General features: G+C 35.9%; 1 long non-coding RNA gene across 1 annotated transcript; it reads right to left on the bottom strand.

The window, feature by feature from the left end:
* Positions 1–3,405: 3,405 nt before the first annotated feature.
* On the bottom strand, positions 3,406–16,189 carry LOC118143264 (uncharacterized). The gene is made up of 3 exons (XR_004727501.3): positions 16,090–16,189; positions 13,682–14,048; positions 3,406–3,743 (listed from the first exon to the last, which is right to left on the bottom strand). It is a non-coding gene; the product is annotated as an uncharacterized LOC118143264 (long non-coding RNA).
* Positions 16,190–16,646: the final 457 nt, after the last annotated feature.

The following is a 16,646-nucleotide window of genomic DNA, read 5'->3' as shown; positions in this document are numbered from 1 at the left end:
AGGAGAAATACCTAATGTAGACGATGGGTTGATGGGTGCAGCAAACCACCATGGCATGTGTATAGCTATGTACACATACACGTGCACATTCTGCACATGTATCACAAAACTTAAAGTATAATAAAAATAAGTCAACACATAAATAAAATTTTTAAAGTGAGTTGGCAATTAAATAAAATTGTATACATTTATTTAGAGTCTACACTGGAATACACTCACATTGTGTTCTATGACCTAGAAGTTTTAAATATCTTAGAGTAGACTCATATTTTTTAAATTGTGATAGACAAGCAGGTAGGAGATTTTTGTCAAATCAAAATCATCCTATAGACATATCTTCCCTGTGACACTTGCAAAGCTGAAGTGCCAGATTTGGGTCTTTAATATTGAGATGTATACTTCACATTTCACCATCTCATTATTTTGACAGCATGTCTGGTAGAGCTGAAATACACCAGATGTTACAAGAGTTATAAATATTGGCAGCATAAGCCTCTAAACACATAACTCTAGAAAACTTCCTTGGATTACAATAGTCTGAGGATTTCAGGCAGTTATGACTCATCAATTAGAGATTTTGCTTTATAGGAAAACAAGGCACCAGTATGGTATTGCTATTTTGAGTGGATCTCATTGTAAGCCAATGGCTATTCATAATTAAACATTTATGTATATGCATATACATATGTAAATGCACATATATAAATACGTATTTACATATATTAAATATTTATGTATATGTATACACACATATAGATAAATATATAATACACCTTTGTGTGTAGTATGTAAGCAAACTTCACACTGAATATTGAACTCCTATGAGCATAGCACAGCTTTTCAGATTTCAGCTCTGTAATAGCTGACATTGTTCATGCATTTTATTTGCTTCAAACAATGCAAGACCTACTAAAATGGTAAGGCATTGAATTTCCTTTGGTTTCTATCTCTTCCCCATGGATGCCTCCATCCCATGTTTTTGCTGTTACATCCTGACTCTTCTGAAAATGCTGGTGGTGTAGTGCCAGCTCTCTCGTCCATTTTATCCAAAGATTGCTCTATCCAAGGAAGCCTTCTACAAGCAGTTCACATTTTTCCCAGATATCCTTCTCTCCACATCATAACATGAAGATAGTGTGATGTGACTTTTTTAGCCTGGTAACCCATCACCCAGTTTGTGTACAAGTATCAGATTCTCTGGGCTAACTGTCCTGATTCTGATTATGGAAGAGCACTGCATTCCCCTTCACTGTATTTCTGACTTTACTTCTCCATTGTAATTTCTTGTAAAATTCTATGGGGTTAGTAAGCATCTGTTCCTTTGTGAAGTCTTTTTTCCACTTTCTACACTCCCCTCAAGGGTAGGAATGTTGGTTTCTACTGTTCTGTAGCACACCACTTAGCACCTTAGCATAGTACAGGCAGTGGGCTTGCTCCTTAAATATCTGCTAAGTGAAGAGACAGAATCTACGCGAGTGACTAACATACTGAGGATTATTTTTTGAAAACGCTGAAGAAAACTTATATATAACTGTGTCAGGAGCTCAGCTGAGCTGGGGAGAGCTGAAATCTGATGTTCAAGTAGCCAATCAAAGCAACAAGCCCAAAATAAAAGTAACAATCAAATCTTTAATTTCTGATTGAGATATTATAAGCCAGAGGCTAGTACCAGAGATTGTGCTGACTCCCGCTCCAGCCCCACTCCTGTTCCATTTTGTCTCCATGGACCCATGCACCAGTGGAAGGTCAGGGGGATCATCACGGACAAGGGGGTCATCTCAGCGCCCAGGGAGGTGCCAAGAAAAGATTGCAGTTTTACGGACCTTGGGATAAGGATAGAGAGACGTGAAGGGCAATGAGTGGAAAAGTACTGAGTTAGAGTGAGGAAAAGTGTCTTCAACATTTCCTCTTCCTTACTCCCATTTTGTAAAGAAGTCTTTGGAGACCCCAAACAAAGAGACCTAGGTCTGGTGGTGTCTGGGCTGAAAGTGCAAGTATGTGTATAGGCAGACACAGAGGGACTTGAGTGTTTGACTGCAACTCCCCTTAGAGACTGTAAGGCATGGTCTGTGCACCATGTCTGGCACGGGGATGAGGAATGCAGGATTACCCCATCAGGTCTGTCAGTTAAATAAAGCCTTTGTAATTGTCTATGACCAGAGCTGAAACATCATCTACATATTTTTTAACCAGGAGCCATAGTTCTCAAACTTAAAGTAAATCATGTGAAGTCTGCAAATATTAATTGTGATCTCCATGTAGTGCAATAAATCATTAAAATTGGTCGGGCACCGTGTCTCACACCTATAATCCCAGCACTTTGAAAGAGGGAGACGGGTGAATCTCTTGAGCCCAGAAGTTTGAGACCAACCGGGGCACCGTGGCAAAACCGAATCGGTAAAAAAAAAAAAAAAAATAGCAGGTGTGGTGGTGGTGCACACCTGTAGCCCCAGCTACTAGGAAGGGTGAGGTGGGAGGAGCACTTGAGCCCAGGAGTTTGAGGCTGCAGTGAGCTATGATTGTGCCAGTGCACTCCAACCTGGGTGCCAGAGCAAGACAGCAAGACCCTATTCCCCTCACAAAACAAAACCAAATTAAAAAATAGATTCCTCTAATCTCACTGAAGTCTACACCATTTTGATCAACATCTCCCCTTCTCTCAATTCTACACTCGCCCTTCAGCCTCTGGTAACCACCATTCTACTCTCTGTTTCTATGCAATTGACCTTTTTAGATCTCAGAGACAAGTGAGATCATAATTCAAAATTTCTAAAATAATGAATTTTAAATGTTTCTGCTACAAAAACAAAGTTGGCCAGGTTATAGATATCTTAATAGCTTGATTTAATCCTTCTACAGCATATGCATATATCAAAACATCACATTGTACCTCATAAATATATACAATTATTATCTGTCAATAAAAATAAACCCAAAAATAATTATTTAGGAGTTGAAGATTTTCTTTGTTTTGTACTTTTTAATTTCAGTTTCACTGGACTTTATCCTCTCCCCTACGTAGAGAAAATTATAAAACACTCTGTTAACTATGAACATTTTTCTCTATAAATATAGGGTGAAGATAAAACATATATCTTTTAAAGAAACAATGTACATGATTCTCCCTTATGAGATAGCAGTAATCTTTTAAGAGATAGCAATCTTTTAAGATTGTAAGCATTCAGATAATTTTAAGATGCTTTGAGGAAACAGGGAAAATCTTGTTTAATAGAATTGCAACATTCAATGTTCTGCAGCAAATCATTTTCTCTTTTAATGATATTTATTTTTACCAAAACACAAGCAGGCTGTTTAATCTAGACATGACACCTCTTAAAATATTCCCTTCTCTTCAATTAAAAAAAAAAAAAAAATATATATATATATATATATCTTTTCCTTTAACAGTTCTTTGTACAGAACAATAATACTGCATCCCTGAACATTAGAAGAAAACAATTGGATAGACATGCACTGCTTTAAATATTTTGAGAAGCATCTTGAGCAAGTTCAGGCTTAGTCACTTTTTACACTTTTCTGACCTTCAAGTCAATGCTCAATATATAGCTAAGAAGTAGTCAAGAAAGAATAAATGAATACATAAGTTCCCCCATTTCGCTGGTTTTGGTGCCCACCATGAATCTCTCGAGAGGATTACATTGCTCTGGCATTCATTGCTGTTATGGAATTCCTCATGCTCTTCTCCCATTCTCTGCCCAGTTTATAGTTGTGGGTGAAATATCCTGTGAAAAAGAAGGAAGAGAATCGGCAATTATACAAAAAGCTGCAATGCAGTACATAGACTATCGTCACATAGAAGGAAAACTATTATATTTGTTAAAAATACAGAGAGAGAAAGATGGCTCTCAGTTTGAGTCTCATGTGTACCATTTCAGTTTTGCTACACTAGAAAATAAAATAAAAAAATTAAAAAGTAAACTACATAATTATTTTTCTCAAATGCCTTTGAGACGGCTAAATAAAATAATGAAAACCAAACTGATGAAGTCAGAATTGTAATTACTAGCATTTGGCATAAACACACTCTAAACCTCAGTTCCTTCAGATTTAGGATGGGAATAAAAATATTAACTACATTGTAAAGCACATATATATTGGCTATTATTATTAGCATTCAAAAATTCACATTTCTAACAAACCTTCCTTGTAACATCCTCAGAGAAATAAATGTTTGAAGCGAATAAAATACACAAACACACAAATATTCAATAGATGACTGAATCTACATAAGATAAAAACAGGTTTATCTTCTATGTGATTGCATATTTCTTTTTTTTAAATGAATTATTTTTTTTTAGCTTTTTTTTATTGCATTTTAGGTTTTGGGGTAAATGTGAAGAACATGCAAGATAGTCACATAGGTACACACGTGGCAGTGTGATTTGCTGCCTTTCTCCCTTTCACCTATATCTGGCATTTCTCCCCATGCTATCTCTCCCCAGCTCCCCATCCCCCACTGTCCCTCCCCTATTCCCCAGAACAGACCCAGTGTGTAGTGCTCCCCTCCCTGTGTCCATGTGTTCTCATTGTTCAACACCCACCTATGAGTGAGAACATGCAGTATTTCATTTTCTGTTTTTGTGTCAGTTAGCTGAGAATGATGGTCTCCAGGTTCATCCATGTCTCTACAAAGGACATGAACTCATTGTTTTTGATTGCTGCATAATATTCCATGGTATATATGTGTCACATTTTCCCTGTCCAGTCTATCATTGATGGGCATTTGGGTTGGTTCCAAGTCTTTGCTACTGTAAACAGTGCAGCAGTGAACATTCGTGTGCATGTGTCCTTATAGCAGAATGGTTTATAGTCCTTTGAATATATACCCAGTAGTGAAATTGCTGGGTCAAATGGAATTTCTATTTCTAGGTCCTTGAGGAATCGCCACACTGTCTTCCACAATGGGTGAACTAATTTACACTCCCACCAGCAGTGTAGAAGTGTTCTGATTTCTCCACATCCTCTCCAGCATCTGTTGTCTCCAGATTTTTTAATGATCGCCATTCTAATTGGCGTGAGATGCTATCTCAATGTAGTTTTGATTTTCATTTCTCTAATGACCAGTGATGATGAGCATTTTTCATATGTTTGTTGGCCTCACATATGTCTTCTTTTGTAAAGTGTCTGTTCATATCCTTTGCCCACTTTTGAATGGGCTTGCTTGTTTTGTTCTTGTAAATCTGTTTGAGTTCTTTGTAAATTTTGGATAACAGCCCTTTGTCAGATGGGTAAATTGCAAAAATTTTTTCCTATTCTGTTGGTTGCCGATTCACTCTAATGACTGTTTCTTTTGCCGTGCAGAAGCTGTGGAGTTTTATTAGGTCCCATTTGTCTATTTTGGCTTTTGTTGCCAATGCTTTTGGTGTTTTGTTCATGAAGTCCTTTTCTACTCCTATGTTCTGAATGGTTTTGCCTAGATCTTCTTCTAGGATTTTTATGGTGTTAGGTCTTATGTTTAAGTCTTTAATCCATCTGGAGTTCATTTTAGTGTAAGGTGTCAGGAAGGAGTCTAGTTTCTGCTTTCTGCACATAGCTAGCCAGTTTTCCCAACACCATTTATTAAACAGGGAATCCTTTCCCCATTGCTTGTTTTTGTCAGGTTTGTCAAAGATCGTATGGTTGTAGATATGTTGTGTTGCCTCCAAGGCCACTGTTCTGTTCCATAGGTCTATATCTCTGTTTTGGTACCAGTATCATGCTGTTTTGATTACTATAGCCTTGTAGTATAGTTTGAAGTCCGGTAGTGTGATGCTCCCCGCTGTGTTCTTTTTGCTTAGAATTGACTTGGCTATGTGGGCTCTCTTTTGGTTCCATATGAAGTTTAAGGTGGTTTTTTCCAGTTCTGTGAAGAAGGTCATTGGTAGCTTGATGGGGATAGCATTGAATCTGTAAATTACTTTGGGCACTATGGCCATTTTCATGATATTGATTCTTCCTAACCATGAACATGGAATGTTTCTCCATCTGTTTGTGTCCTGTCTTATTTTGTTGAGCAGTGGTTTGTAGTTCTCCTTGAAGAGGTCCTTTACATTCCTTTTTAATTGTATTCCTAGGTATTTTATTCTCTTTGTAGCAGTTGTGAATGGCAGTTCATTCTTGATTTGGCTCTCTTTAAGTCTGTTATTGATGTATAGGAATGCTTGTGATTTTTGCACATTGATTTTGTATCCTGAGACTTTGCTGAAGTTGCTTATCAGTTTCAGGAGTTTTTGGGTTGAGGCGATGGGGTCTTCTAGGTATACTATCATGTCGTCTGCAAATAGAGACAATTTGGCTTCCACCTTTCCTATTTGAATACCCTTTATTTCTTTTTCTTGCCTGATTGCTCTGGCTAGAACTTCCAGTACTATATTGAATAGGAGTGGTGAGAGAAGGCATCCTTGTCTAGTGCCAGATTTCAAAGGGAATGCTTCCAGCTTTTGCCCATTCAGTATGATAGCACATTTCTGTACAAAGAAAATACAGCTTTTTCGAAGAAACCCTAAACTTAAAGGAAAATTGTCTTGTATGAAAAATAAATCAAAAAATTCTTTGACTTTATTATTTTCTTTCCAATACACATACTTTCTCACTTGTATAACAAAAATAATAAATTGTCCATTTCAAGCCATTTTTGGAATTCTCAAAACTAACCCTAGTCTCTTCCCCAGCTTTTAGTAAAAACTCCACTTTTATAATTTCCATATACAATGCATTAACAGTGTGAGTCTCAGTTTTTCTCAGTTGATGATCAATAATTCTATTTGTCTATAATTGATTGTCAATCCCATTTCCTGAAGTAATGATCTCAACTTTTTTTTTTCAGATCTCCTTAGCCTTATATCTCCATTTGCTTTCTTTATTTTTGCAAAGAGCATTTATCATTTCAAAAATATGAGGCCACTGGATACATCTTTCACTCAATTTCCTCTTTCTCCCTCTTATTTCATCTTTTTTTATCTCAGATAGAAAAAAAACTATCATTTCTCTTTTTTACACTCACCTTTTCTCCACTGAGCTTGTTCTATTTTATTTACTTTCTCTGCAAATTCATTCCATCTACTATATTCTCTGTGTGACTTATTCGACATATTTATCTCTTCCACAAACCTGTAGCACATTAGTAACATTATAATAACAAATAACTTACCTCATTTTTTCCTATTATTCCTGCCACCATTTCAGTTTTTTACTTATATATTCATAGTATTCTTGATTCTGAGATTTGAAATACATGTCCTGCCTCCACATTTTGATGTTCCCTTTTTATTACATAACTACATAATTTATATATAATGAGACAGCATTATGAATCACTTAAAAACTTAATCCTATGGATTATTTTATTATCCTGCCTTTCAAGAACACACCTTGAGTGCTCCTGTTACCTACAAGAGTAACTATTGTATTCTACAGGTAAAGATAAGATCTAGCATTATTTTGATTTTCACATCCTCCTTACATAATTGAGCAGTCTGGCTCCTGGTTTAAAACCTGGGTGTGTATACATGTGCCATGTTTTCTATATCCAGTCAACCAGTGATGGACATTTAGGTTGATTCCACGTCTTTGCTGTTGCGAATAGTGCTGCAATGAACATAGATGTGCATTTGTCTTTAAGATAGAACCATTTATATTCCTTTGGGTATATCCTCAGTAATGAGAATACCTGGTTGAATGGTAGTTCTGTTTATAGGTTTTTAAGAAATCACCATATTGCTCTCCACAAAGGTTGGACTCATTTACATTCCCACCAACAATGTGTAAGTGTCCCTTTCTTCCACAACATCGTCAGGATCTGTTATTTTTTTGACTTTTTAATAATACTCATTCTGACTGGTATGAGATGGTATCTCATTGTGAGTTTATTTACTTAACAAACCTGCACATGTACCTCTGAACCTAAAGTAAAACTTAAAGAAAACAACAACAACAAAAACGTAGGTGTAATTTTTCAGGCCTGATATTAGGCAATGATGAAGGCTTTACTGCAGGGCCTCTCCTCAGGAAACCCTGCCCTCCCTCACCAGATATAAACATCCAGTGCACTGGACCCACTGGTAGGTCATGCTCTTTCACATATTTCCATACCTCTTTCATTTCTAGGTCTCTTTATCTGAGGTTTTGCACAAAATTATTTTCAGCTATCTCCCAAAGTCTACTAATAGGAGGAGGAGGAAGGAAAACTTGAGGACACTTTTCCCCAGTATTTACTACTTTTCTACTCCTATATCTACTCTTTCCCTACTCTCAACTCAGATTCCATAAAATTGCTGGAGTCTTTTGTTCATACTTCCTCAAAGGTGAGGCAACCTCCATGTCTGTGCTGACCCACTTGACCCTGGACCAGCCTCCCATTCCCTGAAGGAAACGGGGCAGGGGAGTTGGCATTTTTTCAGTTTTAAATCCTTGCATACGACATTGTAATATGTCAATTGGCTTGTGCTTTAATTGGCTATTCTAATACTTGGCTGCTCTCTCCCAGCTCAGACGAGCTCCTGATACCAATCACACATATATTGAGTACCGTCTTTGTGTTAAATCCAAAACTATTTTATCTTATTTTACATTCACACACTGCTACAGAACAAGCAAGGCGTTTCTATCCTATCAAGTTGTTCAACAGTTGGATCTACTCATTATCAAAACACTTGCAATGTCTTGCAAAGAGATCCACAACACCTGAAAAATTTTAGGAATATTTGAGGTCCTGCTTTTGACACTGAATCTGCTTCATTTCACTCTAATTGTAGTAATATGTAACCCATAATCCATGGGCAATGACCACAGCTTTGTTCAGCCTCATTTCATGGGTGAGAAGTCCTGTTGCAATTTCTTGCAATGCACCTCTGTAACATGTTAAGCATTTCTTATTGTTTTAATCATAAAGGTGTTAAGAAAAAACAATGACATATGTGGAGACAAAAGGAACATTTCATTTTCAAAAGCAATCTACAGATTGGGAATAAGTCATAGCCTTTGGTGCAAAGTGTGCTCTGAGGAGAGGTTGGAAAGTAGATTATTATAAAGGCAAAATGGCAGGATGGATAGGTGTGTCTGGGGGGGAGGGTATCAGGTACTGGGACTTGATTGGATGGTTTTTTTTGACATCACAAGTCTCTGTCCCTATTTTTTTTTTTTTTTTTGACGGAGACTCACTCTGTTGCCCAGATTGGAGTGCAGTGGTGTGATCTCAGCTCACTGCAAATTCCGCCTCCTGGGTTCAAGCAATTCTCCTGCCTCAGCCTCCCAAGAAGCTGGGACTACAGTTGCATGTCACCACATCAGGCTAATTTTTTTGTATTTTTAATAGAGACAAGGTTTCCCCATGTAAGCCAGCATGGTCTCTATCTTCCGTCCTCCTGATCTGCCTGCCTCAACCTCCCAAAGTGCTGGGATTGTAGATATGAGCCACCGCGCCTAGCAGAAGTCTCCTTTTATTGACTGACCTTAGGTCATCTGTTGGTGCTCATTCGAAAAATTTCCAGCTACCGTCTATCTCAGCATGGAGAACAGGAACTGTTTCACTGGTTTTACTTGATTGCAGAGAAGGCATTTTTTATGCCATGCCTCAACTTAGCATGATTAGCTCTAAAAAAGAAGCAAAGCTACTTTACCTGAGGTCCGAACTTTTATAAACACTATTTTGGCTTTTCTTCCTTTTAAACCAAAAGTATATTTTCAAGCGATTCACGAAAATTGATAAGCCTCAACTAAGGTTATGGCAAACTAGTCATCTCTAAAGATGTGCAAAGCAGTCCACATAAGATCCAGAACCACCCTAAAGGCAGTTCAAAGAGAGAAAATTCTTCTTAGCCACAAATAGATTCTAACTCACATTGCTGTCCAGCCACATTTTCTAGTAAGTAAACTCTGTCTTTAAATTATAATGCTACACATTATTTTATATTCCCATATAGACTAAACTATATATACATATATACACACATATGTATATATAGGTAAATAGATGTGTTTATATATATATATATATGTAAAGGACTGTGGCTCTAATGTTCTTTGAGCTCAATAGTGAGTGTTGCTGCTTGAGATATTTGAGCAGTAACAGTATTAATAATAAGTTAACCTGCAAATATTCTTAGATCACTATGCTCATTAAAAGAAGCCAGACACAAAAGAATACATACATAATCTCACTTGTAGGAAGTGACAAAATAAAGCAAATCTGAAGAGGCAGAAAGTAGATTAGTGATCACCTAGGAAGAGGGATGAGAATGTAGAGTGACTCTAAGTGGGCACAAGATTTCTTTTTAAGGGTGATTGGAATGTTCTAAAATTAGATTCAGGTAGTATGTGATGATGTGTTATAGAATTCTATGAATATACCAAATTTATTGAGTCGTACATTTTAAATGGATAAATAAATTGCTGAAAATGATTAGGGAAAGTTTAGTTATAAATCTTTGATAGTAGATTGAAGATATCAGGCTCGTGAGTCTAAGATACAAAAATTAAAAACAAGACATTGGAAACTCTAAAGTAGTAAAAATAAAAATATGATAAAATTTAATATGTTCATTTGACAATATGATAAACTTTAATGTGTTTATTTCTAAAAGAGATACATAACATAATTTGAAATAGTTCTATAAAGTAATAATTCTAATCATAGTTTTTACCTTTTCTAAGTATAATTATTTTGCTAGAGAAATTTGATATAAAATAATGTGATATAAAAAAGGAATACTTTGTGCTTTAGGCTCAAAACACTGCTTCACTATTTACTGGCTGTATAAACTTGAACAATTTATTTAAATTTTCTACATTCCAGTTTCTTGACCTATAAAAAGAAAATAATATGCCCATCTCACAATGTTGAAATAAGCCCAAATGAGACAAGATAGCCCAAAACACATCACATCTTTTCTTGGAAATAGTAAGAATTTAGTAAGCAGTATACGGTCTGTCTGAAACATTTTGACAGCTACGAAAATAAAATTGGCTTTTTGGAGCCACATCGGTTTGTTTTATCTTTTCCCTCTAATAAATGCGGAGATAGATCTAATCCCCTTCTCCCATCTTTTATAATAATTTTCTCACTGTATGCTAAAAAATTGCCAGCATTGTTTTCTTAGTTAAAAAATAAATATAGTTATTCTGCCTTGTGAGGCTCAAGATGGCCTACCAGATTGAATATTAACACAAGGAGGGTTGGGCTTTGATGTTGTTGTGGCTGTTATTATTTAAGTTAGACTTACAGAAAGGATACAGCAATGTATCATATGAAAACTTGACTGTTATTTGAATTGTTCAATGCCTTCCACCAGCTGTTTGTGAATATGTTTGATGTAAGGACTCCGAGAGAAATCAAAAGTGCTGAGGCTCTCATTTCAAATTTTTGTTACTCTTGGGCAAAAAGGCACTACAGTTAATTTCAACCGTTGGCAGTAAACAACTTCAATATGATGATTATTAAGCAACAGTCATTCTAAGAAAGCTTTCTGGGTGACAGACCCTGTGGTGCCAGCAACTAATTGAAAAAACTAAAGCCACAGATACAAAGAAAGTGCAACTGAACCCTAAAGATTAATGAGGTACACAAATGCACTTCAGAAGAACAAAACTTCATAGCGTGTTTTACTATGTGTGAGTCTATTAACTATGTCATTAAATTTGAAAGCAAGCCATTAGGTAGTCTTTGTCCCTATATCTATATGTCTCTAAATGAAAACAAAAAAACATATTCAGTTGTAAAGTCTCAGAATATTCTAATGTGGAAAAGTGGTACTATTTTCCCTTGATGTTTCCACTGCTGTTTTTCTCATAAAAACCCGAAGAGATTTTGCAATACAGACATTAAATTGGTTCAGATATGGTAATGCTGCATTTCAATACTTTTTTATCTTTTGTGTATTCAGAAATACTAAAAGTCAAACACTTCTAAGCACTTTTTTTTTCTATTCCCACAACGATACGTTAAACTGTTTTGTGGTTTCTAGGCAAGGGAATATTGTGGCTGCTCCGTCATAGCCTTAGGCTCTGAATACTCTTAGTCCTTCAATTTTATCCTTCAAAATTGTTCAGACTGCCTCTGTGCTTTGTCGAGCAGCAGCACTTGACTCTGCCTTTCAGGCTCAATCACTTGAGCATCTCCAATAATTAGCAATTTCTAAACTTCTAAATAGTATGTTGCCTATGACGCATAATGCATACAGATCTTATTTTGGGTTATATATAAACACTTGTGCTGAGGCTTTTCCAAAGATTGCAATGAGCTAGAATCCAAAATCCAAGAAATAAGAAAATGAAAAAAAATTGGTAAGACTGTAATTTCGCGGGGAGTATGGATGTTATTGATTACGTATTATCCTAGCTCTAATTGACACACATTTGATAAATTGAAATGTTCTATATTTTATCATCATGGAGATTTTTTTCCTCTGAACATATTTCATGTTCACTTTTTGGAGTATTGTATTGGGGTAATATTTATTGTATTTTCCTTTAGAATACTGAGATTGTATGTATACCTTAGAATAAACATATTAGTTAGAGTTACAGTGGTTGTCCTTCAACATAAATGTGCACATTATGGTGGCAATCAAGACAATAACAAAGATGGATTATTTTTCAATACATCTTGAACTAGGAATTTTCAATCAACTGTCTTATTTGGCAAAGTCCCTAATTATACTTGTTTGGGTTGGGGAAATTACATCATCTGAACAAATTCAATCAGAGTTTTCTTTTGCGGGGTGGGGAGGGGATCTGGAATTGGATTGGGCGCAGAGGATAAAACCCAGTGGGATAGTTACCAGACACTACAACTGGCTCATTTATGTTTTTTTCTCTGTGCAAGAAAAACAAAAAAACAGAGTTATGGATAATGGGAGAAATGAAGCCGAGGAGAAAAATAAAATGCACAAGAAAAAAACAGTCTGGGTTCTGGGGTTTCTGATGATTTTCTGGTTTCTGTCATTTATTATACTCTGTTACATTTCAATTCGATGAGGTATTCAAGCATAGGTTTTCCTCCCTTACATTAGCTTTGGTTCTCTTATTTTTATTTTACAAAACTTTCACTGAAGCTAATATTTTGATTAACTGTACACATACATACATACACATGCACATACACACAGTCATGCATCACTCATGGAAGATAATACATTCTGAGAAATGTAGTTTTACACAATTTTGTCATTATATGAACATCCTAGAGTGCACTTCTGCAAACCTAGATGGTATAGCCTACTACACACCTAGGCTATATGGTATAGACTGTTCCCCTTAGGCTACAAATCTGTACAGCATGTTACTGCACTGAATACTATAGGTAATTGTAATGCAATGGTATTTGTCTATCTAACCATTAAAATGTACAATAAGGTATGGTATTTTAATTATAGGGGACCACCATGGTTTATACAGTCTGTAATTGAACAAAGCGTCATTATTCAGCACATGACTGTGCATGTGTATATATTGCTCCTATCATTTCAGCTAACTTAGCATTGTGCCCCAAAGTAGATTTTAGCTAATCAGTAAAAAGTAAAACTATGATAAAGACAACAGCCAACAAAACCAGAATGGTCAACACGCAGAGAATATATTCATCATTCATTTGCTAATGCATTTGAGATAGTGAATAAGTCCCTTACTACTTTTTGTGTGTTAGTTTTCTAAACTGTTCATGTAGATATTAAATCGTATAAGTTACCTGAATTTTGTTTAGCCTTGTCAGAAAGTCACATCGTGGTTTCTTCTTTTTTTTTTTTTTTTCTTGAGACAAAGTCTTGCTCTGTCGCTGGAGTGCAGTGCTCAGATCTCGGCTCACTACAACTTCCATCTCCCAGATTCAAGCAATTCTGCTGTCTCAGACTCCTGAGTAGCTGAGATTACAGGCACCCGCCACCATGCCCTGGTAATTTTTGTATTTTTAGTGGATACGGGGTTTCACCATGTCTGCCAGGCTGGTCTTGAACTCCTGACCTCAGGTGATCCACTGCCTCGGCCTCCCAAAATGCTGGGATAACAGGTATGAAACACGCACCCAGCTGTGGTTTCTTAAATATTACCTGAAGAGGCTAAATGGGGTAATAGAGAGTAAATTGGTGAGGCTCTTTTGCAATCAGATATCCTTGCATTTACACACACATACACACACATGTCAAACATGGATAGATAAATTTTATGGAATAAAAAAGTGTTCACTGCTTTAAAATAGTGTAAAAACCAATGCCTTTTAAGATCGAAATGTCTTCTGTTTTCAACTTTACATGATAAAGAGCATAGATGTAGAAATTCACAATATTTATATAACCCGAATGTTTGAAAGGAAAAGATTTGAAAAGCAAAACATAGGCCAATGGGCATCAGTAGGAGTTTTATATATGTAAATCTCTCCATATTGTTTAGGAGAAGGTTTGAAATTAGCAAGAGAAATGCAGGAATAGCTAGAGAGCTTATCTGAATCTTCAAAAAGTATAATCTATCTAAGACCTCTGATCAGGAGTAGTTTTAAAAATAAAACGTGTTCTTTTTCTTGATTTTTTTTTTTTACAAATAAAATGTAGAAGTTTTTCTGCCTGTGATAATGTATAATTACTTTTTTTTCCATAGGTCTTTGAGAGGCAACCAAAACAGTGGTAAATAAATGTCAAAGAGAGCATTTTGCAATTAAGATAGCAAATGCTTCTTATAAAATAATTGAATACTGAACAAATAGCAAAATGTCTTTTTTTCTTTCAAACTTCATACTATTAAAGATAGCTAATAAAACAATTAGGTAAATGAGAATAATATCAAACATTTAAAATAAGTTTTTCATTATCAAAGGAAAAAGAAAGATAATAGAACTGGAATCTCCAGAAATAAGTCCCTCCACAAAACAACAATTGAGCTGGCAAGAACTGTCTGAGCAACTATTTAACAATTCTTAAGCCTAGGCAAACATTGTACCATTTGGGGGTCTACCTGATGAATAAAGAGGCTGCTAAATTTGAGTGAATTTTGGCTTTTTGATATTCATGGGGCAGTCAGCCATGAAGATGGTGGCCCATGTTTATTACAAGGCTGCTTGATGCCAGGGTGGACAACAGGCATTTTGTCCTCCAAAAATAAGGGTTGCTTATTTTATTCTCTATTTTTGATCACTGAGAACCCAGAACCATTGTTTACACCTCCATGAACTGAATTAGCTTCTTTGGAGGCATCAGTCTGAGGAATTTAAAGACACTGAGAAACCTTTTTTCATTTTTTAAATGGATATAGGTATTAAAGTAAAATCTCTGTCAGATCACTGGCTGACCATAGAAAAAAGGCACAGTTACCTCAGAGCCAAGGAATGTAGTTTTTGAAATAAAACAGTTGAAGAACATGTTTTAAATCAATGCAAAGAAACTAAGAACCTTGAAAAAAAAATTAAAAAACAAAACAAACAACAACAAAAAAACAGTTTAGAGAAGTCTGTAAATTAATGGAACAGTGAAGCCTTCAACAAATAACAATAGTAACTATTTTCAGAATTACCACATTACCATATTCAGAAGGTCATATAATAAACAAAACAATTACAAAGCATACAAAGAAACAAGACAGTAAAGCTTATCATAGGGGGGAAAAAAAGAAATTTACAAATACCATGAGACAGCCTAGACATGGGTCTTTTAGACAAAGATTTCAACTGTCTTTAAAATGCTCACAAAACGAAAAAACAACTGTAGACAAAGAACTAAAGAAAATCAGGAGAATGACGTATGAACAAGTAGAAGAACATCAACAAAGAGAGACAAAGTAGAAAATATATCTAAATATAAATTCTTATGCTAAAAACCATAATAGCTAAAGAAAAAATATATCACATGAATTTAACAGCAGATTTGAACAGGAAGAAAATAGAATCAGTGGACTTGAAGACAGCATAATTAAAATTACCCGGTATGAGGAGCAGAAAGGATAAAGAATAAAGAAAAATGAACAGAGCCTAAGAAAACTACGAGACACATTAAGCATACCAACACATGCAGTATGGGAATCCCCCCCAACAACAACAAAAGTCACAAATAGAAGAAAGACAAGCAGAAAATAACTAAAATCTTTCTATTTTAATAACATGTATCTACATACCTAGTAAGCTCAATAAACTGCAAGAAGGATAAACTCAAATATCCATCTCAAGATACATTATATTCACAACATGGGAAGACAAAGACAAACAGAAATCCTCAGAGCAATGAGAAAGTAGTGAGTCACCATGCGCAAAAGATCCTTAACAAGAGCCAAATTCTCATCAGAAATTATGGAGACCTCAGGCAGAAATTTGCATAAGACAATGGGAAAAATGTCTCCTGGGCATGTCAGAGACCTTCACAACAGCTCTTCCCATCACACTCCCAGAGGCCTACAAAGGAATTACGGTTTTGTGGGCCTGGCCCAAAGCCTCCGTGTTCTTTTCAGCCTAGGGACATAATTTTCTGTGTCCCAGCTGCCTCAGCTCCCCCTGTGACTAAAAGGCATAGCTTTTAGGGCCAAGGTGTAGCTAAAGCCATTGCTTCGGAAGCCGCAAACCCCAAGTGTTGGTGGCTTTCATGATGTGGTGTTGAGCCTATGGGTGTACAGAAGTCAAGAATTAAGGTTTGGAAACTTCCGCCTAGATTTTAGAGGATTTATGGTAATACCTGGAT

The sequence above is a fragment of the Callithrix jacchus genome, chromosome 7 (genome assembly GCF_049354715.1).
Source record: "Callithrix jacchus isolate 240 chromosome 7, calJac240_pri, whole genome shotgun sequence".
NCBI classification, from domain to species: domain Eukaryota; kingdom Metazoa; phylum Chordata; class Mammalia; order Primates; family Cebidae; genus Callithrix; species Callithrix jacchus.
Note: the sequence above shows the minus strand (reverse complement) of the source record. Positions and strands in the feature narration are given on the sequence as shown.